This window comes from Mandrillus leucophaeus, unplaced genomic scaffold (genome assembly GCF_000951045.1).
Source record: "Mandrillus leucophaeus isolate KB7577 unplaced genomic scaffold, Mleu.le_1.0 Scaffold652, whole genome shotgun sequence".
NCBI classification, from domain to species: domain Eukaryota; kingdom Metazoa; phylum Chordata; class Mammalia; order Primates; family Cercopithecidae; genus Mandrillus; species Mandrillus leucophaeus.
In genome coordinates this window covers 1817675-1842968 of record NW_012107053.1, presented here as the reverse complement: position 1 = coordinate 1842968, position 25294 = coordinate 1817675, and the positions used below count along the sequence as shown (strand labels likewise).

Here is a 25294-nt window from a genome sequence, read left to right as displayed (position 1 = left end):
TGGTTGCTAGCTCCTCTTCTCAAAGTCAAGCTTCCTGTCCTGTTGGCCCCAAATCCTGGTAATTTCATGATAATTCCCTCCAATCACTTTTGCTCCTAGGCCCCACATGTGCCAGAGTGACCCCTTCCTGGATGCTAGCATTGATATATTCAATAAGCAACACTGTCTGACTTGAGAAGGCAGAATCTTTATTGAATCCTGCAGAAAACAGGAGTGAATCACACTCACTGCTTCATATGTTGTTATGTATTAGGTAGATTGGTATAAAAGTAATCGTGGTTTTTGCCATTAAAAGTTTTATTGCACCAACCTCATATTTTCCTCTAATAATAAAGATAATGGTTATGCATTGTTTTTATAATATGTGTTCTAGTTTTCATTATATCTTGTTTTGATTTTGATCTTACAGATTGCTGTCATTATTCCCACTTCACAGATGGGGAGGTAAAAACCCAGAGCTTAATAGCATGTCCAAGATCACGTAACTAGTAAGTACAAGACCTGAACCCAATTCCTCTGACTGAAACCCTTGTGTTTTTCTCCCTGAGAAAAGCAATGTAATGAGAAAATCATTTCTAAGGAATATGTCCATAGTCACCAATTATCAATTTAACTGAAACTTCTATAAAGTGGTTGAACACTAACTAGTAACATTTTATAGTGGTCTTTATAAATAATTCTTTTAACTGATAATAAAAATAAATCTATGAAAGATTTCAGAAAGATGAAGCAAGCTGTGGGAAGACCAATTTCAATGTTGGCACAAAAACTGAAACACTTGCTCAAGCTTTTGCTCAACTGGTGTTTAAGCAAATTGTATTAAATATCCATGTTTGATTCAGTAGTGATTTTTGAAACTTTTTCTATTCTTATATAAAAGTCTTAGCTCTGCACTATTATAATATATCAAAGTTGGTCACCAAATGCATATATAGTGAGTACAGCTGTAGAATTTAATAAAACCAAAGGTTTGAGCTAACAAATGAAAAATTATATATTATTGGAAACTTGTGCTCAAAGTTGAAACTTGAAGGAAATATTTTAGCACTATCACAATATTACATTGCAACCATTATTTAATTTATCTCCTCTGAAATGACTTAAGGGAAGTGCTCACAAAGCCCTATTTACTTCATCCAGGAAGGAAGGCAGTGGTCAGAGAGTGAATGAAGTCATGGAAAGCTGACAATGCCTCTATTGTAAGAGCACCTCAGAGTATTGTTTGACATTGACCAAGTAAGGAGTAAGTGTTGGGAAGTTTTAATTTCATCTCAATAAGAGGGCAGGGTCAGAGGAATAATATAAAACTGGCCTTTACTTAAATTCTTTTTTTTTTTCTTTAATTAAAAAGCATCAAGTTGAATGCACCTGGAAAAAAAGAATGTCTTTTAGTAGTTACCAAGATTTTGAAAGACAGTTTTACATTTTTAGAAAAGTTTCATAAGTAAATAGCATATTTTTGGCCTATAAGTAGATACTATATACATTTTCAGTAATGCTGTGTATCATATACATGGATGTATAATTTACATATTCACCATTCAATTTTTCCAAAAGAAACTTCAAGAATCCCTAAGCAACCTGTGCGTTGCAATTGTCACTTTGAACTTTAGAACAAAGGAGAGACTGTAAAACCAGTTTATAAAAAGTATTATGAGATACCACAACTGGCATTTTTATGACCTTATTAAACTACATTCAAGTGGCATAAATTATATGTAATGAAAGTGAAAAGGATCTCTGACCCGATTTTAATATTGGGTGCATGCTTATTAGTTTGAGATTTTTCTGAATAGAAACCTTTTTTCAAACTTCAGCAGTTGATATTATGTGGAAGTCATAAATGTCAGATTACATTAAACTATTTTGGTTCATAGAATAGAACAGCCATTAAGTTACTAGAGAGTAATGAGTAGGTCTTCTCACAAAGTAAAGCCAAAGGTGTTAATTTAGATTTGAAACATTCCACCTCATTATAAAAGCCAAATTAATTTGCCATGTGTAGAAGCAGCAAAAACCAATATTTAAAATGTGAAAGGCCTCCTTTTTGTAGAAGAGTGATAGAAAAGGGCATTACAAAGTTTCTATTCCTAAAGAGTGGGCAAACTGGTCCCTCTGAGGTTAATTATGATTAAGTCTTCAGGAGCCTCTTACTGGAAATTTCTATTCAAGAAGTTGAATTGATAGAATTAGTTAAATATTAAAAATAAAAGGAAGTCTGGCCATTTAGCAATTCCAAGTTTAAAAATCTATAAACTTAAACATGTGTAAAGTTGATTTATCTCCTCCAATTTTTATAACTTAATGAAGAATAAATAAATAATCGTATTTTGTTTAGCATTAATTACAATTTTTGAAAAAAGAGGGAAAAAAACACACTAATTTGGAATAATATAGAACAAAGTATAGAGCATCCTGACTTTCAAGTGTCTATTTATTAAAAGCCAGACCAAATGAAGAATATTCAAAAACCCAAATAAATAAACATATTTCATAAGAACCCTAGAAACAACAGCCTTTTTAAACCTAGACAACAAATTGAACAAAAATGGTACAGTGATAAGAATAATAATGTTGGATTGATTTATCATTTTTAAACCGTGAAAAAAACAGAAATGCAAAAGCCAATTAATGAATTAATGAAAGAAAAATTCTAACTTATAGTAGTAACCTTGTCCAGAAATAGACAAAAATACCGATCATGGTGTCTACAGAATCAACTATCCACAGTGGTCACATGAAGGACCATGAAATAAAGTTGCTCTGTTCAGTATAGCCAGCTACTGAAGTATTACTAAAGACCCCACAAAGATTGCTAGGAACTCCTCTGCGTTCTCTAGCAAGAAAGGCAGGTGGTGGGTAGTGATATAACTTCCCAGAAGACGTCAAGAAGTGACATCATGCAAAATCATTTAAATTTAGAGTAAAAATGCTTTCTAGCTCAGGAAGTGTTTTTATATCCTGACAGCAACCACACTAGATGACTATTTGTATATTTTTTCCATATTAGGACACAGGTTCAGAGAAGTTAGATCACTTGCCCAAGATCACTCAGCTAGTTTATGCCTGAGCCATTTACAGATAATCTGGCTATCTGGCCAGTGGCCATCTCATTTCTATTTAAGTGGTTCCACAAAGACTATTTTATGATTCATGATTTCTTGTGAAAATTTTTAATTTATTTTACTAATAAAAAGTTTTATTTTAAAAAAATTCCCTCTAATGATATTTTTTTAAAATACTTAGGCCCTAATATCTAGGTCTGGTTAAATAATAACCATAACCAAAATTTATGTGTTGTTTTCTTGTTTGCAAATTGTTTCAATACATATTACCTAAATTTTAACATGAGATTGCAATTTCTGCTTTTATACATCAATGATTTTTATTTATTTATTTATTTATTATTTTTTGAGACAGGTCTGTCTCTATCACTCAGGTTGGAGTTCATTGGTGCAATCACGGCTCACTGCAGCCTCCACCACCCAGGCCCAAGCTGATCCTCCCACTTCAGCTTCTCCAGTAGCTGGGCCTGTAGGCACACACCTCTACGTCCAGCTAATTTGATGGTATTTTTTGTAGAGGCAGTGTTTCACCATGTTGTCCAGGCTAGTCTCAAACTCCTGAGCTCAAGCTATCTGCCCACCTAGGCTTCTCAAAGTGCTGGGATTACAGCCATAAACCACTACACCTGGCCACGCTGCAATGATTTTTCAAAAAAACATACAGGTCACTCTCATTTTTCCTTTAACCTACTCACATATCCAGACTCCTCACCCTTTCCAAGATGGACTCCTTTGTCCATCTTTTGAAATATGGTTTCAGGGCTGGACATGGTGGCTCATGCCTGTAATCCCAGCACTTTGAAAGGCTGAGGAGGGAGGATGCTTGGGTTCAGGAGTTCAAGACCAACCTGAGCAACATAGGGAGACCCTATCTCTACAAAAAATTTAAAAAATTAACTGGACATGGTGACATGCACCTGTAGTTCCAGCTGCTTAGGAGGCTGAGGTGGGAGGATTGCTTGGGCCTGGGAGGTCCTGGCTGCAGTGAGCCGTGGTTGTACCACTGTACTCCAACCTAGGCAAGAGAGTAAGACCCTGTCTCAGAAAAATAAAATAAATAAAATATATTTTCAGATATAGGAACAATATTCCAAGGCAGTCTGAGCAGAATTGAAACAAAGTGAGAAGGACAGAGTGGGTTGATCAGATACAGACAAAACAGATAGAGGAAGTTTCTTGTAATGTCTGTAACAAATTACCACAAAGTGGCTGGTTTAAAACAACATAAACCTATTCTCTCACAATTCTGGAGAAATCTGAAATCAACGTGTCAGAAGAGTTGGTTTTTCTGGACGCTCTGAAGGAGAAATCATCTTGTATTTCTTCTCTAGTTTTTGGTGTTGTACGCAATTGTTAGAGTTCCTTGTTGTATATGCATTGTTCTAATCTTGCTTCCATCTCTAGACTACCTTTTTCTCTGTGCCTCTCTGTATCCTTTTTTTTTTTTTTTTTTTGTCTCTTATAAGGACACTCTCGTTGGACTTAGGGCCTACCTTAATCCAGTATTATCTCATCTTGATCCCTAACTAATTACATTGGCAATAACCCTTTTTCCAAGTACAATCATGTTCTGAGGTTCCAGGTGGACATTAATTGGAGGCAGACACTATTAAATCTACTAAAAGGAGGAAGAGACTTCGAGAATCCCATGTGTACTTGATGCCTATGATGATATCCAGACAGTGGGCAACTTAAAAATAGAAAAACTGATTATCTCATTTGAAATGGAGAAATGTTTTTGTGTTATGAAGACAAAAAAATAAAAAGAGAATAATTGGAGATATGTATTTATTTAGCAGAGTGATTTTTACCAGTAGAGCTGATACAATCCCAAACAAAGAAGGACTTAATTCACAACATGGCAAGTTTCAGTGAGGCTCCCAACATTCCACTGGAAAGTCACTAGATAATCACAGAGCATGGAGGTGGGCCAAAATGAAACAGAGGAAGTGTAATAACTGAACATATGGAAGCAATGTAGTGATTCTATTAAGAACTGACAGATAAAGGCCATGGGGATTGCAAATCCATCACCTAGTTTTCAGTGATATATAAAGAACAGAGACCTAAAACACTGTTCATTTATATGTGATGTTTTCGCCCTCATCTAAATTTCCTGAAGACCTTGGCTAATGGTACAGAATGTCAATGAGAATTGAATGTGTGATCTCAGAAAATTCAGTGAATTTAGGGACTGAAGAAGGGGAAAACTGATGCTCAAGGTACTAATTGATTAGGGTATCAAGCAGTTAAAAATATTCTGAACAGATCTTGCCAAGAGGATCCATTATAAATTGGGGTCCAGACAATACATAAAGGTGTATTGTCATTCTCAACTCTAAAGAATAAGGAAAACAGAAAGTAAATATTCTTACAGAGAATAGCAGAGCATTAAGATTCATTTGCATTTTAAGTCCATTTTATTTTGCCAATGTATTTAATATTTAGAGGTCTGTTATACTAATATTATGTATTAAATTTTTTCATTTCTACACACAGTTAACTAGAGAGCTTTTCCTTAAAAAGCTATGTAAAAATATTTTTAAATAAGGTGTCTTTTGTTAAAAAAAAAACTTAGCTTGCCAATGGAAGAAAAAAATGAACTCAATAGATATGTATCTTATGCGAGGTAGCTGGCGGAGGGAGAGAAGTGTTAGTAGTTATAACAGAAGTGCTAAGAATCGTGGTCTAATGGGGAACTGAGTTTTATTGGACTCTGTACTTCCTCATCATGGAACTAGCTAAGCTCAAGGTTGACCTGAGCTTTTCTAGACAGGTGGCATTTCAATAAAATGCAAACCATTCAAGCATGGGATGACAGTGAGAGGTGGAGCACCAGCATCAAAATAATCCATTTCTTCTTTAGCTTTACTTCAAATTGATGTTATAGAACTAGAGTTCAGTGAAAACAACATGACAGATTAGAAAGAGCTCACAAGAAACATGTTCTTAATTTTATTTATAAATGTGACCCGTGACATGTTTATGTTCTATCTAGCTAGAAAAGATATAAGAATTCCTTCCCTATCCCCAAATGAAAAGTTACTAGAGTACCCCATCCTTCAACAGCTGCTCCTTCAATGACCACTTCTTATGCCCATGCTATGACTTGTTCATCAGCAGCATAAGCATCACACAAATCTAACGGATGCTTCAAGATTACTCAGGTCAAAAGCTATTATCTCCCTGAAAAGGAATACAGGTTTGCAATCTTGATATTTCCAGAAATGAATTAACTCTTTTCTTACATCCACTAAACACAACCAAAGCATTGTGGTATTTTTCTTAAAAGTATAAAAGTATATTATTTATGTGTAATAATTTATATTAAATTGCCACCCCCAAGTCTGGCCCAAAAGCCAGAAAAGTAGTCTTCTGATCCTTAGAATCTGCCATAGCATTAAAACATATTAAAGATGCAATTGATGCTTCAGAACGTGTGCATGAATAACAGAGTGAAAAACTGTGAACTCAAAGCAAATTTAGTGACTGGCTCAAGATAGGGAATAAATCAAGAGCAAAGCAGATCTGCATGTTCTGTTAACCCAGAGTTACCTGCAGATGGAAAGGTTGTGTCCTACTACTTTTTATGCTCTTGAGATGATCACTCATTGATCTAAAAGTATCCAGACTTCCCAGAATATTCAGCATCTCCAGCATATAAAAGCAAAATGACTACATTTGGTTATGTATTTCACTCACTCCATAATAAAAAGTGGACCTCTCATATCTGTTAGAGACTGTGTTAGTTTCTTTGATTGCAGCAAAGAGTAAATGAGAAATAACACCTAGCTTTACAGAGCTTATTCTTTTATCTAATCATTCAATACATGTTCACCAAGTACACACCAAGAACCATTATGGGTTCTTGGGATCTGACAGTGAGCAAAACAAAAATCCCTGCATCTTGGAGTTTACATTTCTTTGGAGGACAATAAACAAAGGGCATATCATAAATATATCAATTGTACAGTATATTCAAATGAGGTAAGTGCTATGAAGAAAGAAAAGCAGATCAGAGTAAGGGGGTCTGGTAGAGTTAGTGCCCAGTAAGGGAGTAAAGCAGTGTGAGTTGCAATTTCAAGTCAGAGTAGACTTCATGGTATAGGGAGATTTAAGCAAACACTTGGAAAAAGTGAGAAAGTTTATCTTGTAGCTATTGGGAACATGAGGATTCCAGGCAAAGAAAATAACCAGCACAAAGAACTAAAGGCAAAAGCATGCTTGGTGTTTAGGATGAAGGGCAGAGTTCCGCTAACTAACTTGCATATAAAGAGGAAGAGAAATGTGTACTTTACCTGGATGCATTGGCCGTTTCTCCTGAACTATTTTAGATATATGTAAAATTCACTTATTTTAGAATAAAGTTCACTTATTTCATATTTTATTGGAGAATATGGAATTAATACAGTATACTACTACCATCTAAAACCTCTATTTCTTGAGTTTTAACATATCCGTTTATCAATGCAGTTAGAAAAAAACAAAAATGTTTGGCTATTAATAGTAACATATTGTACTTTCTAGTATTCTTTTTAGTAATTTTCATTGTTAGTCATACAGGTAAACATCTAATACCCTTTCTTTACATGGCAATGTTCAAGGCATTTGGATTCAGCTATAAAAGCAATTCTTCACCCTTAATGTTAACCTAGACAGGAATTGACACCAAAACAGTGTATTCACCAAGACTTTATTAATTAACAGATGTGATGTAGTGAGGCATTTTTGTCACCTACCAGACAATGAATACTTTACACACATGGTGATTTAACATAAAGTTGATTCATGTTAGAACCCAGTTCCTCTTTCAGTAACATGTAAATTTATAGCAGTATGTCTGATTCTTCAGTGAAAATAATATTTTAAGGAAAGAAAATGGATTTGCTAACACATCCATATTTTCCATGTTGGACATGTTTCACTGCTGTTTATAAAATACTCAGTCCTAAGGATGACAATTAAACCTTGAAATTGTGGCAAAACAAGCAAACAGACTATCAAGGAAAAATAAAGATTTACACTTAAATTTCCCCACTTTTACCATCACGAAAACCTAGACCTTGGGCCTCTTTTGTACTAAGAAATTTCACAAGAATATGATTTCAGTATCCTGGAAACAAATTAGTCATTAGGATTCTACTGTTTTCCTTTAGAATTAAAGCAGTGAGAACTGAGAACTTTGCTCTAATATTGCATTGTGGCTCAGCAGAGTCTAAACCTTAAGGGAAAAATGAATTCCAAGTGTCTGTCATCCACTTTTTCACTACAGAATGGAAGGTAGAAGGGACATGTCTTTAAAGCCAGAGCTGATGGCTCCCTGCGAGCACCTGTGTGGAAGGCAGCTCTCGCAGGGTGGTGGCACACTCCCAACATCTGCTCCTTTCATTGAATTTAGCTGTAAATTGAAATTCCATTGCAATGTTTTTAGAACGAGTTGAAGTAAGGAGACTGTCAGAAATCCTCTTTAAACTCACCCTTATCCAAACAGGAAACTGACCCTTGGCCCCTGGACGTAACAGTACACCAGTGGAAATTTCATTATCCCTGTTTCAGCTGAACTAAGTGAAAATTAATTGTGTAATTATCTGGATGAGCGCATGTGTAAAATTTTACAATGTGCCAGTTAGATTAAGTAACGTGTTAGTGGCATGGTTTAGTGCAGAGTCAAAGCTGTCCTATAAAAATGGAATAAAAAAATCTAACAAGGTTGGAAGAAAAAAAAAACATATGTCAGAACAAATACTTAACATGAGAAGGTAAGGTTAGGCTTAATTCTATAACCTGATGAAAATCTTACCCTCCTAAACCATAGGTAAATCTGGCAGGGTTGGAAAGGGTGTGTGTGTGTTTATGTGTGCGTGTGTGTGAACTCACTGGGACATTTGTGTAAAGGACTTCTCCATTTACTGTAATTTTAAAATGAAACCATTATTAAAAGATTTAACTTGCTGACTATTGTATTTTGTATTTTTTGTACATAATTTTACTTTACTAACTACATTAGAAAGTGTAGGCTGTATTCAGTAGATGGGATTATTTGTCTCAGGTATACTTTGTTCACCTGTTCAGTGAAAGGCTCTGACTTTTATTCTGGATTTAATTCTTCAAATGATAAAATAAATGCTTCATCCTGACTTAAGATTATTTCATTAAAATATTTAGATGAGTATGAACTGATTTTAACAACAAATGCATGGGGATTTTCCTTCTGAAGTCTTACTTACTTTGATAAAGATGCTAAAGTACATTTTTCCCCTGAGATTTTGGCCTCACCCTGCCCCTACAAATATTGCATTATGGAGACTATTTCCATTTGAAAGTCTCTGGGATGTTTAGGTAGAAGAATTTCTGGATGGAAAGTATGATTTGGGGTGATGCTTTTTGAAAGCAAGGATCGTCTTTAAATAACATATGAGTAGTGTGTAATCTTAGCCATTCTGAATGTCAGATTTCACAATGTCAGTGCTATCTTGGCAAATCCAGACACTAATTTATGTATCTTGCCAATAAAATGGATCTCCTGTTTTTCTCATTTCTTATACTATATGTTGTCTCTTTAAAGGTATGTTTATGCTAAAAGTCTGTTGAGATTTTTCTTCCACCATCCTCCTCAAAAATGAAACCTCCACTAGACAAAAATAGTAACATTCTCAAAGAAAATGAATTCAAAAAAAGTTTTAACTTTTTTTTAACTTGGATTACTATAATTCTATTAGATGTTTGTATTGGGTTACTAGTGCTTTAAGAGGTTGTTAGTACTTTAAGAAGCTATAAAGAATATGTCTATATTTAGTGGAAAATATTGTAGTATATATAAGCATGATTAAAAGAAAGAAAGCACCAATGTGATTTATAGAACAGCAGGGCAGTCAAAGGACATTAAAAATAATCGAGACCATTCAAAGGGAAAGGCAAAACTTCAGGTCAAAGAACATTAGCCTCAACATGAAAATGAAACTGTGGTATTAAACCTACATTTTACCATAGATTAATTATCAGGAAGGTGTTGGAACAGTCCTTTTCTTTTTAAATAAGACACAATGCCCTCTTCACCAGTTTGAAAGTGTCAGGAGTTGGGGGAGGGGCATTTGTTTGTCAAACCTTAGAGAACAAAATGGATACCAGGAGGTGGCCGTGCAGACTTCATGTGCAGCCCTCCAGATTCCAGAGCAGTGCTTGCGTTTCAGAATGTATCACATCAGGCATGACTTGCCCCTTCTTGGAAGAAACTGTGTTGGTTTCTAAAGCCAGGCCTGGGAGTCTCTCTGTTTCTTTCAGGAAATGGTAAAAATCAGGAGAATCTAGTCGGACATTTTTTTTTTTAAATAAAGCATTTTACGGTTGTTACTGTCCCAACTTTATATGAATAAAATTTTAAAAATTTAATCCAGATTTAAATTTATAACTATAGTTTATATGAACACTTTTTAATAATTATTGTTTTTACATATTTCTTCTTTTTGAATAATGTAAATCTGGAATTTGATTTCTAACACCGAACCACTTAACATTTTAAAATCATATTTTTATTTTAATTGACTCCAATTAAGACCATTGTTTCACTGTAGAATATTAGGACTAAAAGAGGCCTTAAAATCCTCCATGTTCATTCTACACGTAAGAAAACCAAACTCTACAAAGAATAACTTCTCTTCTAGGTCAGCGCTGTCTTAACTAATCTGGGTTTTCTAGTCATCTGGCACTTCCCCAGGCCTCAGTAGGATGACAAACAAATGTGTGATTATATAGGAAGTCAGATGCTAGGTGTAACATACAGGAAGAAGAGGCATAGGATTTAAAGCCAGGATGACCTGGATTTGAATCCTAGATCTGTGTCTTGTTCTGTGTGTGACTTGGGGTATGTAACTTAATCTCTCCAAATTTCAGAATCCCAGATTCTGTGTTGTGTCTACCTCACAAGTTAGTTGTGAACATCAAGTTACACAATCTGTATGGAGCTGCCTAGCACATAATGAAGAACTAATAAAATTCAAATATTTGAGGAGCAAACTTTCGAAGTCAAGAAAGCAGTTTATTAAATTTATGGTAAAACGCATATAGAAAAGCTTTGAGAGTAATCAGGAGGAAATCAAGTTAGCATAAATTTCCTTTTTAATAAGATTTACTATGCATATCCCATATAGAACATGTTTATTCAGTATGCAGGTAAATCTTTCATTTGAGCATTTGAAGAATAGTTGAAGAGAAAAAGAAATACTGAATAACCTAGGAGAAAAATGGGTGTGAATTTACATATATATTTATAATTATATATTTATATATAAACATTTAGTGAACTTATATATAATTAACATATATATGAAACATGTACATATATGTTAATTTTATTGTGATTTATTATTTACACCCCATTTCCTTCCCAAATGAATTCAAAGTGGCAAGTTATATTTTTTCTTTCCTGTTTTTTGCCAAATGTTGATATATTTTGGAAGACCATTTAATAGATAAATTTCTCAAGCCAGATATTCTTGCAGAATTACAAGAAAACTTGGGAAACAAAGCTAAGCACCCGGTGCCAGGATATGAAAATACAGAGAACCTAGTCCATGTGTGTGAGAATCTGAACACTAGAGCTCTCTGTGAAAGAGGGAGAAAGAGATTCCTTTCCCTCACTTCAGTAATAAGAGTAAGGTTACAGGTTTGTTTCTTCTTTCTCATTGCTTCTAGAATTGATTAAATAATTTATTACAAATCCGAGCCAGAATTATTTAAGATGAGGGCTTAAGAAATGGAATAATAGAGTTTTTGAAACTGGTTTAAGGTTTAAAGTCAGCATTTAGTTTCTTCAAAAACACAAATTCATTCATTTGTCATATAGTTCATGAGTGCCAGAAATACAGCAGAAATAACATCCAACCCTTAATTTTATGTAAATTCCATTCTAGTGGTTAGAGACAGAGAAATAAATAAGCAAATACTATGTTAAGTGTTGCATGCTCTGAGGAAATTTAAGAAGAGGAAAGGTGACGGAGGCAGGGAGAGTGCAACGTTATGAAGGGTGGTCAGAGAAGCACTTGTTTATAAGCTATCCAGTGGACAAATTCAACCTTATTCTTACAGCTCACACCTCACAAACTTCTAGTATGTACTGTTTAAGGGTGTACTAGAAAGTATATTTATTTTGTTAGTTTTTAGTTGTCATTATAGCTTCTAAGTAGGAAATACTTGGGTTCTTCATTTCCATTAAGTTGAGGGAACATGAAGTCAATAAGCCTATGATGTGTGAAAGATACTACCTGTATTTTAGCCAAAAGTAGAATCCCATGAAGTGACCCAAAACAGGAAGAAGTAGAGAGGGAGATATTCCATTGAAAAAAGAAATGAAACTGGGGGATGTAAAATAATACAGTTACCAAAGCTAAAAATAAACGAGAATATCTGATCTTAAAAAACATATTTTCTTGGAGAACAGAAATCTAAGACAGCAAAGGGAATTCTTTTCCTTATTGTCCCACTTTTATCCCAAAGATCTGAGGAAGCCAAATGAAAATTTCCTGGCATCCTGGGGCAATAAAATAATCTTGGTCTTCTTGTGAAACCACATTAGTATGGAGAGGGAACAGAGGCCTTTTGAGTGTTCCTAAGTGCTGTGTAAGCTGCATTTTTCTCCAGGAACTCAAAGCTTTGTTTATTTGCAAAGAATTGTGCTACCAAGGCATGGAGGCCTCAGTGGCCCAGGTGACATACTCAGATCTGAACATTTACCAATTAAGAAGCTCTCAATTAAATGCTTGTTCAAGAGCCCAGGGAGACACATCAAAGGTTACTATTGGTTTCTTTAGATATGTTGGCGAAAAAGAAACTGGCATTTCTTTGGTGAAGGTAGACCCAAAAGAAACTGTCCTCAGCAAGCTATAGCTTAACGAAGCCCTGGATGATTTGAGTCATCTCTTCCCTTCACCTTTGCTAGCTTCAAGCATTTTAATGGCAGAAAACTTGATAAAAAGTACTTGAGTTACTCACTTTCCCATTCAAAAAGACTTTAAAATTTAAGTGACTGCAATTGTGAGAGTGTGTGTGTGTGTGTGTGTGTGTGTGAAAGAGAGAGAGAGAGACAGAGAGAGAGAGATGGGACTGATTGGCCAACAGTAGAACATTTGTGGAGGAAGAAGAGTTCATTTTATTTTATAACTGCCCGATAGCAAAATGCTATTTCTTTTCCTAATGCTTTAACATGAAGTCGCCAGCTGCAGGAAGTGTATGGATTACTTACCTCCTCAGAAGCATAGATGTAAATACACACATAATCACTGGGGCTGCTTAGAGTTTGGTCTGTTTTATCTGGGGCCTGAGTTACCCATCCCCATTTTTTTCCAAGCTATCATATTGGAATTCAAGCTTGAACTAATGTTTTCCTGGTGGATTTAGTGCTTAGTAAAAGAGCTATATTGACAGCACACAGCGAGAATTTCTGTTTATAAGAAAAATAAATTTGTGCTCTCTCTCCAGTTCCACTGCTCAAAATTACTCCTGAAGGGATAAGGACCCCAGGACATGCCACTGGACCACTGAAGGTAAGGACTCTAGGGAGGGAAGATTAGATGCAGCCCCAAGTCAACTCACTTGCTTATTGTTAAACACAACTGAAATGCCAGCTTCTCCCACCTGTCACTTCTTTCCCTGGTCTCCTGCTTATAACTTGTCTGTAACATGCCACCTATGGTAGCTTTGCCTTTTTTCAGAATACCTGAAGGTAGTTCAAGGCACTGCATATTCCAGGAAGGGAATGGCCAGCATCTTTCCTAGATTTTGACCGCAGTTGTGATTTTAAACATTTGCCCTGTGTCATACTGTGTCCCAGCCTTGGTTGAGAAAACCTAGTCACCGTAGTGTTGTGTTGTTAACCTGAGTCTCCCCACTGACTCCAGTTGCACTTCAAACTCTCCTGACTTCGCTCATGGTTCTGACCTCTCCCCACAGCCAGCAGGTGCCTCCTAGAGTGATTCTAGTCCCTTTATTGTCATTCCCCCTGAGTTTCTGCTTCTTCATTTTCAAGAGCTGGCTTTCTCACTTCCTGGTTAACCTGCTAGGATTGCTTCTCCAACTCTACCTATATCATTTATTTCAAGATTGCATTTTCTTTATCTGCTAGTTTCTCTTATTGAAATCCTTCCAATAACAAAATTCAGGTTTGTAAATAGCCACTGTAAGATCACTAATTGTTCTAGAAAGAAAAATAACATTTAAAGCAGGAGGTGAGAAGCAGGCTTTCTTAATGATTATGATGTCTACCCATTTCCAAACATTCCCAAGGGATAGTAAGGAATCTTGGAGAACTCTCTGTTCCATCCTTGGCCTACTCTCCTCACTCTCCTCTTGTTCCCTGAGGGATTATATCCACTCTCATGATTTTAATCAGACTTATTTATATGCTAGAATTAACAAAATATCTACATCTCTAGTCAAGACCTTTCCCTGGAATTCTGGATGAACATATCCAACCAAATACCTACTGGATATTGTCACGCAGATTCTCAATATTAACATATCTAAAACTGAATTCAACTTCTTCCCCTTTCAAAGAACATTTCCTGTAATAGAAGTGGTAAATAATTCTATAGTACTTTCTATGTATCAGGCATGATTCAACGCAGTTTCCACATATTTACTCATTGGATCCTCACAGCAATCTTAAGAAGTACATATTATTATTATGGCCGGGCGCGGTGGCTCAAGCCTGTAATCCCAGCACTTTGGGAGGCCGAGACGGGCGGATCACAAGGTCAGGAGATCAAGACCATCCTGGCTAACACGTTGAAACCCCGTCTCTACAAAAATACAAAAAACTAGCCGGGCGAGGTGGCGGCGCCTGTAGTCCCAGCTACTTGGGAGGCTGAGGCAGGAGAATGGCGTAAACCCGGGAGGCGGAGCTTGCAGTGAGCTGAGATCGTGCCACTGCACTCCAGCCTGGGTGACAGAGCGAGACTCCGTCTCAAAAAAAAAAAAAAAAAAAAAAAAAAGAAGTACATATTATCATTATCACCATCCTATGAAGAAACAATGGCACAGAAGTTAAGTAACCTTCCCAAAGGCAGACAGTTAGCAGTGGCAAAGCTGAGATTTGAATTCGAGCTGCCTGGTTCCAGAGGTCATGCTTTTAACCATTGTGCTATTTCACTCTCACACCAGTTAACCTGTCACCAGGACTGGACATCTAGGAATCAGCTGTCACTCTCCTTTCACCTCTTCATCTAAGCAAGCTTGTGTTTCCCTATTCCATCCCTCTCCTCTCAGATACAGTGCTCCATTTTTGCAAACCATTCTTTGCAAAACGGAAAGTCATTCTTAAAGGACTCCCCAACACAGAGAGGACTGTGTCTGACCCTGCCCTGCTCCTTAGCTTTACCCCTTCCCTTCTCTAGCTGGAACAAGAGGCTCTAGCAATGCTCAATCACTTCCCATTCCTTTAAACACAATGCCGTGCTTTTCCTATGGATGTTCTCATGCTGTCCTCCTGTCTGAAATGTTCTTCCCTTTTCCAAGCACCCTCCTCCTAATTCCTGTTCATTTGAAAGCTTCAGTTCAGTGTCCTTTTGCCAGTAAGTCTTCCCTAATATCTCTACCACCACCGTTTACCCTCCAAGTGGATTGGTTCCTCCATCCTTCTCACGTGCTTTGTGGTACATCTTTTGACCTTTGTTTTTCTTTTCTTTTCTTTTCTTTCTTTCTTTCTTTTTTTTTTTTTTTTGATAAGGTCTTGCTCTGTTGCCCAGGCTGGAGTGTAGGGGTACGATCTTGGCCCATGGCAGCCTTGAACTCCTTGATTCCATCATCTAGAATCAATTATTTCTATTTCATTATTCATTCTGTTCATTTCTCTGCCCCCTCCCACCAGAACTATTAGTTCTCTGAGGTCTGTGACTGCACTCGATGAATCTGAAATTCTCTAGCACCTAGTTTGGTAACTGGAGAACAATATAAAATGGATACATTTTTCATGGGTGAGTAGACATAAAGAATGATTGAAAATAGAGTGTCATATGGTGTTTATGCACTAAATATGCATATGTATAAGGAAAAGAAGGGTCAAGACATGCATGGGTCATTTAGCGTGTATTTATGAAACTTCTGATTTGCACCCAGTCTTGGTAATTTGCAGTGATGGACAATGTGACAAACAATTGTAATGAAAATAGGATCATTCCAAATAAAAGCCAAAATGTCATTTCATAAGTGGGTTTGCTGAGCCCAAGTCACTCTCCAGCTGTGTCAGTCATCTCCTTGGGCAGTGTCATGAATTCTCTTGAGTCTCTAGAGTTGCAGGTCATACCAGAAAAGAAGGGCCTCTGCCGTTTGCTACAGGAGGGCTTCCCTCTCAAGGCAGGTGAGAAGCCTCAAGGTCTGGCTGCCCTGACGCTGTTCTTACAGAGTCTCTGGTTGGCAAGTGTGCTGAACTGGACTTCTCTCCATATGAAGCTCAGAAGCAAAAGTGGCTTAGAGACAAAAATAAATAAAGGTCAAAGTCAACTTAGACTTTTCATCATGCTAATGATGTATCCCAGATTACAGGATACGAGCTTAGCTCATCAGAGTGCTGCTTTGAGGTATGACCAAAAGCATAACATTCCTCAGAGCTTTCTGCATGTAATAATTAGTCATCCATTTAAACATCTTTTGAGAATCCATAGATGCCAGTCATTGTGCCACATTCTGGAAGTGAAAAGAAAAATAAGAAATACATTTTGCCTTCATGAAGCTTAGAGTTTGGTGAGTGAGACAGACAAGAAAAGGCATCCAAGAGAATAGTTCATGGGATAAAATAACTTTTTAAAGAAAAAAAAAGAAAAGGCATAGTTACTTGAAATCACATGGGGGATGGGTTGTGGGGAAGCAAAAGGCTTTGTGACAGCATGTGAGGAGGTTCCCTAATACAGAGTAAGGGAGTGAGAGGGAGAAACAAGGATCCTCCCACTTCCCCTATATGTCTTGCCCTCTCAAAACAAGATTGAGAATGACTAGGCTGAGGACTTGCAATTTATCTTCCCACAATTGGTAAGCCATTGAGCCAGCATAGGTGTGATGTTGGGCTATGAATGATGGCATGAATGCTCCCTGGTATTAGAAAGTTCCAGGAGAGTGCGACAAATTTCCATCATTTGTGAATACCATGGAAAATTGCAGGGGGTTAAGTCACTTCATCACTAGCCCCAGAACATCTACCTGCTAGGTGAGAGGAAGCCCTAGCAGCCAGACATGCAGAATGGACCCTCCCTTGCTTAGTGAAGACTGAAAAACTGAGAAACAGCCTCAGCGAGATGTCTCACCCCAGAAGACAGAGTAGGTGAGGCCTCATTTCCAGTCCCCAAAGAACAACAGATATCCCCTACAAAAAAGCCAGCAGCTCAATGTCCAACCCAGAGAAACTAAGAGAGTGGAAAGGCTAAAGTCTGAGGCAGGACCTCAAAGTATAGGCTTAAAGTGAAAATAGAAACAGGCATGGCCAAGGCAAGTTCCTAGATCAATCACTATAAAGACTGAGGATATTGTGCTACCTACCATATGCCAAGAAAAGTGGTACAAAGTGAGTCTTTCGTTCGCCCAAACCCCACCCCAAAACATAAAGTATAGGTAAAAATAGTAGAAGTGCCAACACAACTTGAAGCCCTTTAGCCACCATCCCTCTTCCAAACAAAGTATGAACCCAAAGTCCCTTCTATTTATAAGGTAACCATGTGTCCTTTGTCGTGGGGCAGTCTTGGTTTACAACTGTCTCCTGGAAAACTTATTAATATCATCTTCTTTCATTCTCAAAAGAGTTCTGATATGGGCTATAAATTATCACCACATATGAAAATTCTGGAGCCCCAGTTGTGGCAGGAACTGGGCTCAACACATTTCTTTCTTCCGCTATGATATTTAATCTCACTATTTTCATCTCTATGTTTACAGATGAGAACTTGAGGCTTAGGCAGTTTAAAGAGCTTTCCCAAAATCATAGAGTCATTGAATGGAAATAATGGGAATTGACCTCAAACCTATCTGAGGCTAAAATTTGAACTACAATTATCTATATTTCTTCAGTGAAATACCACTCCTTTGGCAAGAGCACGAAAAGTTGCATCCAGTATTAAACTAATGAAGAAATTCCATGAGGAATTGTCAGACAAAAATCACTGTGTACTTACTGTATTCCAAATAACCATGTTTTAATGTATTTGAATTGGGTCTCAAGGACAACTGCTTTGACAATAGAAAGAAGCTAGCATGAGGGATTGTGTTTCAGGAAGAGGAAACATGGGTGAGAATGAATATGGCTGATAAAGAACTTATGGACGTTTAGTGAAATGAAAATAAGGATGTTCGGGTTTGGAGAATAAGCAGAGAGTAACCATTGAGGTACTTGACTAAAGACTTGGACTTCACCCTTCATGAACTAGGGATTCCTTGAAGCCTCCTACCCAGGGAGAAATATAAGATAAGCATCCCAGAGGCTGGTGGGGGATGGGATTATAGGGGATTAAACTGAAGGCACTAAACTGTTCATGAAGGTCAAAACTAAAGCAGTAACAGTGGGGATGGAGAAGAATGGTGTGGTTTGACAGTTTCTCAACAGACACACAACAATGGGCATATCCCAGTAACAAAATGAGTGAGGGAGGAGTGACATAAATGGAGAGAACAAGAATGATGCTCAGTCCCAGACTTCCCACTGCAGACAAACACATCAGATTTTCCAGGCAAGAGGCCTGGTAGTCTGATTATATAACAAGGGCTGGGGTGGTACTTATCATCTGGGAAGCTGGGAAAACACTGGACAAAATGGATAAGATTCCCTTAATACAGTCAAGGATAGAAGAGAAGAAAGAGCTTTCATTAAAAAGATAATAAATTCATTTTGGAAATAACACTTTAGATCCAAGATAACTGAGTTTTTCAGTGTTAGAAACTAAGGAGAGGGCCATGCTTGAAACTTTAGATTTAGGGGATTATTCACGGATACAAGATAATGGAAGTCATGCCTAGGGATGAAGTTACTCTGGGACCAGATAGTATGATAAAAGGAAACAAGGACAAAAGTTCAAACAACAGTAACAGTTAAAGAACAGATGTGGGAGGAAGAATCAATCTGAGAGAGAAAGAGATTTTAGAAGTCAGAACTAAGAGGGGGTAATGTCAGAAGCTAAAGAAATGTGTTTTTCAATGAAAAGGGAGTAATCACCAGTATCAAATGTCACAAAGATTAGGAATTTAAACTATCCCTTGAAATTGGCACTTAGAAAATCATTTGTAGCCTTTCCAAGGCAGCTAGATTACAATGAAACGAAAAGTAAATGGGAATGAGAAAGTGGAGACAAGCAGCATTTGCTATATTTTCTATGGTCTTGGTGGAGAACAGAAGAAATGAGGAGTGAGAGAATGATATGTTCAGAGGGATTTGGGAGTCAAGAGAGACTGCTTTTTTCTGGTCTGTCAGGAGTTGTCAAGGAAGCAAGGGATAAAAACCCATACAGAAGAGAAAGAACAGGAAACCATGGCTAGAAGCCCACAGACCTAGTAGATATTATTTTGTGTTTAAAGGCACATAATTATGTTTGAGGGCCAAGGGAAAGGAATCAGTGAGAAGTGAGATGGTTAGCATGTGAGGAAAAACTGATAAAAAAAATAGATGAATGGCTATTACTTGATATCTGATAAGTAATAGATGAATGATAAAAATTGATAAGTAATAGATGAATGGCTATGAGGACAAGAATAAGACTATAGTATAGATAAGGTTTTAAAAGGAGGAATGCATTTTTTCTCTAAGAGCAGAGGAAAGAATAGATGAAATTAAGGACTTTCTGTTGAAGAAAAAAATATTTAAAGAACATATGCCTAGTGATGACCTGGTCCCAGTACAGTGGAAAATCAGGTCAGCCATTGAGAGGAAGAGGTAGGTATTGAATCAAGGGCCTATGATGATAGCTCCAGTAAGAAACCTCTGGAAGACTGGCAAATTGTCAGTTTGAACCTCTTGGTTCAAAATCCTCTCCTTGCTTTATCCACCAAGCCCATATTATAATCCATATCCACTACTAACAAACCTCCACCTCCCACACTGAAAGCTTCATCTTAAATCTGACTTCAAAAAGTTTATAAAGATTTCAACTTTGGCCAGGCGCAGTGTCTCACACCTGTAATCCCAGCACTTTGGGAGGCTGAGGTGGGTGGATCACTTGAGGTCAGAGTTTGAGACCAGCCTGGCCAACACAGCAAAACACCGTCTCTACTAAAAATACAAAAATTAGCCAGGCATCATGACGGGGGTCTGTAATCCCAGCTACTCAGTGGGCTAAGTTAGGAGAATTGCTTGAACCCAGGAGGTGGAGATTGCAGTGGGCTGATGTCGTGCCACTGCACTCCAGCCTGGGTGACAGAGGGAAACTCCGTCTCCTCTTTGAGATGCTAGTGAGCCTTAGATAGTGCTATCCTAACATGGTTAGCAATAAACTAAGCTTTCTTTTCTCCACTGAGAGTTCTGGTAACATTCTTGGGAGCCAGCCAGCATTCAATTATTATTTCCATCATAAATAAACAGAAGATACTTAGATTTTCCTTAGTGACTAGAGACCAGCCATTGATGTGATAATTGGTTTTCTAAAGATAGATTTTCAGAAATGGGAATGCTGAATAGTTTAGGATTCTTGATTAAATATATACATCTTACATATGAGAAAACTGAGGCTCAACAAATGCGAATGATATGGTACAAAGAGATGAACAAATGGAAACCTGAAATGGGACCCCACAGTGCTTCTCTATAATCAAGGAAGCTGCTTTCTCTTCTCTTTGCTGCTGGCTTTCTGCTACTCTGCTCACTAAACAGTAGTTTCTATTAGCAAGCCCACCTACTAGCAGCCCTGCTTCTACTCCATTAGGGATGTCGCCCTCCTTAAAAGACAGGCATGGGTGAGTCAGGGAGAGTCCTCTACCAAGAGGGTCAGTGCTTAGGGCTGACAGTTAAAACTGAAATATGTCAAAGATGGCAGGCAGAGTTCTAAACTCAAGCCAACGAAGGCTGTCCAAATGAAGCTCTCCATCTCCAGAGTCCTTTTCCCCCCCCAAAAAAAAATTCTCTGCTGAATATTTTTCCATTTCTTTGCCTTTTTGCCTTTCTTGAAAATAGCTCACCTCTCCTATTACCAATTAAAGTGCTGCTTTTGCTCATATTGTTAGCCTAACCAATGACAGTGTTATGAGCACAATATTTGTTTCATTTCTTTCACTCTTCAGGAAAATTTAGTTGCTTTCTTGTTTTTGGACTACAAAGACACATTTTTTTCCTTTTTTTATTTTACTTTAAGTTTGGGGATACGTGTGCAGAATGTGCAGGTTTGTTACATAGCTATATGTGTGCATGGTAGTTTGTTGCACCTGTCAACCCATCATCTATGTTTTAAGCCCCACATGCATCAGGTATTTGTCCTAATGCTCTCCCTCCCCTTGGCCCCCACCCCTGACAGGCCGTGGGGTGTGATGCTTCCCTCCCTGTGTCCATGTGTTCTCATTATTCAACTCTCACTTATGAGTAAGAACAAGTGGTGTTTGGTTTTCTGTTCCTGTGTTAGTTTGCTGAGAATGATGGCTTCTGGCTTCATCCATGTCCCTGCAAAGGACACGAACTCATTATTTTTTATAGTATTCCATGGTGTATATGTGCCACATTTGCTTTATCTAGTCTATCATTGATGGGCATTTGGGTTGGTTCCAAGTCTTTGCTATTGTAAATAGTGCCACAATAAACACAATAAACATTTCCTGATTTTTTAATGATGGCGAGTGATGATGGGCATTTTTTCATGTGTCTGTTGGCTGTATGAATGTCTTCTTTTGACATTGTGTCTTTGTGTCTTTATAGCAAAATGATTCATAATCCCTTGGGTATATACCCAGTAATGGGATTACTGGGTCAAATGGTATTACTAGTTCTGGATCCTTGAGGAATCTCCACACTGTCTTCCACAATGATTGAACTAATTTACACTCCCAACAATAGTGTAAAAGCGTTCCTATTTTTCCACATCCTCTCCAATATCTGTTGTTTCCTCACTTTTTAATGATCGCCATTCTAACTGGTGTGAGATGGTATCTCATTGTGGTTTTGATTTGCATTTCTCTAATGATCAGTGATGATGAGCTTTTTTACATGTTTCTTGGCCACATAAATATCTTCTTTTAAGAAGTGTACAAAGGCCCATTTTTATCATTTGCTCTGCTTCTTGGATTTTTATTTCCTTATTTATTATTATTTAGGAAATCTATAACTACCTAAAGCTTGTTTTAATTTCTAAGTAAAATAATTACTTGTCTCTCTGTCTCACAGTGATGAACACATAGTTGGTATTCAGTAAATGCATCTTGGATCAGAAAAGACATTTTTCTTTTGCTGGATAGGATATATACATATATATACACACATACATACACACACATATGTACATATATACATATATATTAACCCTTGACCTATATAATCCATGCAACCAGATTGATAAATGCTATAAGTGTAACTACCAATGACTACTAATAGCAATGTACAATGACAGAAAATTACAAGTGTAACTACCAATGACTACTAATAGCAACGTACAATGACAGAAAATTACTCTGTGTAAGCCATTGTTCTAAGATATTAACCTGGGTTAACTGATTTAATCCTTAAATCAACCCTGTAGGGGAGGGACTGTTAGTAGCCTCTTTTTCAGAAAGGGAACATGAGACACAGAAAGGTTGAGTAATTTGTCCAAAACGAAGCAACTAAAAAGTGGCAGGACTAGGATTTGAACCTAGACTGTCTGCTTTCAGTCTCTTAACCACTACACTATACTAAGGACCACTACTATTTTATGTGATTTGCAAATGTAAGAATAAAAACAAATTATATGATTAAATTTAGAATTAATAGTTATTTTTTGGAATACATTTGTTCATATAACTTTTCACAAACACATGGCCATTTTCTATGCAACAACTTTTAAAGAAAGATTGTATAATTCTGAAAAATGAGAGATAAACCAATAATTTTTAAATTCCATGAAATATTTTGTGTAAACCTATCTTGCTTGCACAAATGAATCAAAGTTCTTTCTTTAGCTTTGACTAAACTTGACTTTCAGGATGATATACAAAGAAAGAATGTGATTTATCCTCCCAACTGGAGAAACTTAAAAGAAAGTAGGATTCCAAACATTAATGACAGTGGCAGAAAAATTAGGAAATGAGTATCTTTGCATTTCTAAAGAAAAGAATGCCCAACCCAGGAAAACTCCTGGGCTGCATTTCTCCTCAAATGTTGGGGTATATTTTCTCCACTGCCATCCTATTTCCACCTGGGAAAAGGGGAAAATCTTGGCAAGTGACTGTGAACATCCATTTTATTCTTCTTGAAGAAAAATACATCTTCTTTGTTCTTTAAGGCACTGCCTCTGTGCTTGTAACTCTTAACAATCCTTCCTTTACAGGGACTCTTAGTGGCATAGAAAATGGTTGCCAAGAATTCAAAACCCTCACAAGTCATAAGAAATTATATTTGAGTGAGAAACTGCTAGAATTGTTTTAAATCACCCAATTTCACATAGTTGAGATGTGAACAGAGGAACAGAGGTGAAATGTAAGCTTTTAAAGGAATGTTAACTGCTATCACCAGGGAAAGATACATACATACATATATATCTGTGTGTGTGTGTGTATACACTACACATATATCTGTGTGTGTGTGTAGTGTATACACACACACACACTCACACAAACACACACACACTACTGTCAGTAAAAATATGGATATGTTCTCTAGGATATATGGGGAAAGCCAGATGGGAAAAATGATAGAACAGAAAACAAAAGGCCAGACAATACAAAATCTCTGTTTAATAAACACAGCTGGGATGCAGCTGAAGTTGAGAAGACAGTGAAGCTACCTTTCTGCTCACAAAGAAAATCTGCTATTAGTAGAAGTAAAATTGAATGTTTGGTGAAATTGACATTTTCATGCCAAGAAATAGGCATGATTATTTATTCCCAACAGCTTGTAGGATTTAGCATTAAAGAGAAATTGCAAGAATCAATGACTGCCTAAAGATGATGTCTACTGACTTGCATGGGCAACACATTGATATAAAAAGAGGAAACATGCAAACCTTTTGTAGTCATAAATGCATTCATAAAAGCAACTATCATAAATAACTCAATGCATTTGGGCATTTTAATGTATGCATAATATTCTTAATTAAGAAGGATAAGAATTTTTAATTTCAAATATAAGATTTATTTTGCCTCTTTTTTTAACGTTGGAAGATAAAACTTTATTTATTTGTTTATTTTATTATACTTTAAGTTCTAGGGAACATGTGCATAATGCCAGGTTTGTTACATATGTATACATGTGCCATGTTGGTGTGCTGCATCCATTAACTCGTCATTTACATTAGGTATATCTCCTAATGCTATCCCTTACCCCTGCCCCTCCCCACAATAGGAACTGGTGTGTGATGATCCCCTTCCTGTATCCAAGGGATCTCATTGTTCGGTTCCCACCTATGAGTGAGAACATGCAGTATTTGGTTTTCTGTTCTTATGATGTTTGCTGAGAATGATGGTTTCCAGCTGCATCCATGTCTCTACAAAGGACACAAACTCATCCTTTTTTAATATTGCACAGTATTCCATGGTGTATATGTGCCACATTTTCTTAATCCAGTCTGTCACTGGTGGACATTTGAGTTGATTCCAAGTCCTTGCTATTGTGAATAGTGCCACAATAAACATACATGTGCATGTGTCTTTATAGCAGCATGACTTATAATCCTTTGGGTATATCCCCAGTAGTGGGATGGCTGCTTCAAATGGTATTTCTATACCAGTGTAAAAGTGTTCCTATTTCTCCACATCCTCTCCAGCATGTGTTGTTTCCTGATTTTTTAATGATTGCCATTCTAACTGGTGTGAGATGGTATCTCACTGTGGTTTTGATATGCATTTCTCTGATGGCGAGTGATGATGGGCATTTTTTCATGTGTCTGCTGGCTGTATGAATGTCTTCTTTTGAGAAGTATCTGTTCATATCCTTTGCCCACTTTTTGATGGGGTTGTATGTTTTTTTCTTGTAAATTTGATTGAGTGCTTTATAGGTTCTGGATATTAGTCCTTTGTCAGATGAGTAGATTGCAAAAATTTTCTCCCATTCTGTAGGTTGCCTGTTCACTCTGATGGTAGTTTCTTTTGCTGTG

At 37.0% G+C, this 25294-nt stretch overlaps 1 long non-coding RNA gene across 1 annotated transcript in view; it reads left to right on the top strand.

Moving 5' to 3' along the window:
* The first annotated feature begins 399 nt into the window (after window positions 1-399).
* Window positions 400-25294, top strand: part of LOC105554652 — a 42238-nt gene continuing 17343 nt past the window's right edge. The window contains exons 1-2 of the long non-coding RNA XR_001008357.1: window positions 400-488; window positions 13539-13603. This is a non-coding gene — a long non-coding RNA (uncharacterized LOC105554652). The remainder of the gene's footprint in view (window positions 489-13538; window positions 13604-25294) is intronic.